Below are 2371 nucleotides of genomic sequence, written 5' to 3' on the forward strand. Positions count from 1 at the left end.
TTTGTCATCAGCATTATTACAGGAGACTTTTTCAAGTCAGAATACTTTTTTCCCTTCTTCTTTAAAAGAAGAATAATTTGCAGGCTCATGCTAGCAATTTTCTTTCCACTCAGGGATGCACGACTTTTCAAAGCAATGGGATCAAAATCAATTTCTAATTAGTCCTATTGCAATGTATACTATTATAAGGTTTTGCAACATTTTAGTTAGAAATTTCTAGACAGGGAAAATGCCTCACTGTTCATATCTTAAGTGGTCATTAATTTTTTCCTTGCAGTCTTTGCTTGAATGATCTTCTACTTATTGAAGTCATCACTTGCTTTGAACAAGGGGCAATAGTAAATTACAAGGAGGGGAGAAAAAGTGTGATCACCTGCAGTGGCCACCAGGGAAATGGAGATCCTGCAGAGAGTGATGCATCTCCCGGAAGGATACCTAACTTTCCAAAAACAAGACATAAGTGAATCTGAACATTTCAGTGGAATTTCAGTCTGGGTTTTCTCTGCAGGAGACTCTGAGAACGTTTTTGAGTGCAAAGTTGTTGCGATGTGCATGGAATACAGATTGGAAACAGTGTGAACACAGGAAAGAGAAAGCAGAGCATAATAAAGACTGTCCTCTGGTTGCAGCTACTAGAAGAGGAGACTGGAGCTAACGCTGTTCAGCGACTCTGGTAAATGGGACATGCTCCAATGTGCTGAATTGCCTGAAGCCAGGGCAGAGGTTGTTGGACTAGCCGAATCCTGAGACTCATTGAAGCCCATGCAGGAGAGAATTTCTGAGCACATCTGGAGTGCCATGTGTGAAAGCAGCAAGGCCTCGGGAGTTTTAGGAGAAAAAAGTCTGCAAATACAGAGCCGTTGAAACTGATTGGCTAGAGGTCAGTCAATATCCTGAGAAATTGGATGGGATGATGACAACCTCTGCTCCAAGTGGAGATAAGTTGCAGAGAGCCTGGCACAAGAACGACTCAATTGCCTATGTACAAGAAAGAATCCAGTCAACCAGGTTTGGCAGTTCAGAAAGAATTAAAGAAAGGGGTTGTATACATTCACACACACATACACATACATATAGATACATATACACACATATATACATGTATTATATGTATTTTATGTATATACATACACATTTTATGTATATATAGCTATACAGCTTTATATGTCCTATATATATATATATCCTATGTGTGAGCACATACTTTTGTGTGTTCAGTTATCTTATTTGCGACTTGAGTCTAGAAGTCTTGAATTGAACACAGCTTTAATAAATTTTATTTCTGTTTCAGTAAACTAAAGTAAAATAAAAAAGACAATGGTTATTTTTAGTCTCATCAAATATGGTTCTGAAAACTTGGAATCACCTCCAAATGAAGATGGTCCTGTCAGTGTTGGAAGTATAGTAATAACCCCGTCTATATATTCTGTCACAAAATTGTATCTTTTTTAAACTAAGGAAGGAAGCAAAATCTGAAACTTTTATTTACCTAAGGTGATTTTACATTGGCAAGAAAATGAAAAAAAATTGGCAATTTTTGTTATTTCAACTTTATCCAACATTAAAACTAGAATGAATAGACTTAAGTGGGCAAAAGATCATTTATACATCACCTCCCTCAACAAGGATTCGCATGAAGCCTAGATTAATAAATTTCTGTGTTTACATTCTCTGGTAAGAATTTAAACTTTATTAATTTTGATGGTTCAGTGAAAATAGCTGCATGCTCACTATACAAATTAAAAACATGCAAAATTTTAACTCCATAGAAACGAAAAGAAATTTCAGGACTTATATTTTGTTTTTGGTGACAAATCAGTCTTTTACAAAAAGGTACATCAATGGTAATGTTATAATGCTTAAAAATAAATAACATAAACAACAGAAAACTGATTTAGGCGTGTGCTTTATCTGTTGATGAATGGTTAATTGCATTTCCAGATACATAATCATAGGTCAAGGTTCCTACTGTTGAGGTTTTTATTCTGCCTATTCATCCTACATTTCAATTTCCCACTAGTAAGATTTATCTCCTGAGGACAAAATGTGTAAATTTAACTATCAATATATTATCTGAATATATGAGAATACATGAGATAATACAGTAAAAATCTAATAATTAATATATTCATAAAAAATAAGGATAATAGAGTGGCCGCAGTCATGTTCAAAGAACTTGAAAGGAAAGGAACGATGGAGAATACAATGTTGGAAGCTTTAAGGCTCACTGTAGTGTGGGTTAGACCAACTAGGCAGTCGTAGAGCTCAGGTGTGTATGTGTGTGTGTATGTGTGTGTACATGGAATAGTAATGAGGCACTACAGTGTGGGCTTAGACCACCTAAAGTAGTCATCGAGCAAAAGTGTGTGTC

The 2371-nt window shown here is 35.7% G+C and overlaps 1 pseudogene; it reads left to right on the forward strand.

Moving 5' to 3' along the window:
* Positions 1–1317: 1317 nt before the first annotated feature.
* The window catches only part of LOC105310213, a 7083-nt pseudogene continuing 6029 nt past the window's right edge, over positions 1318–2371 (forward strand).

The sequence above is a fragment of the Pteropus vampyrus genome, unplaced genomic scaffold (genome assembly GCF_000151845.1).
Source record: "Pteropus vampyrus isolate Shadow unplaced genomic scaffold, Pvam_2.0 Scaffold1447, whole genome shotgun sequence".
In the NCBI taxonomy this organism is placed as follows: domain Eukaryota; kingdom Metazoa; phylum Chordata; class Mammalia; order Chiroptera; family Pteropodidae; genus Pteropus; species Pteropus vampyrus.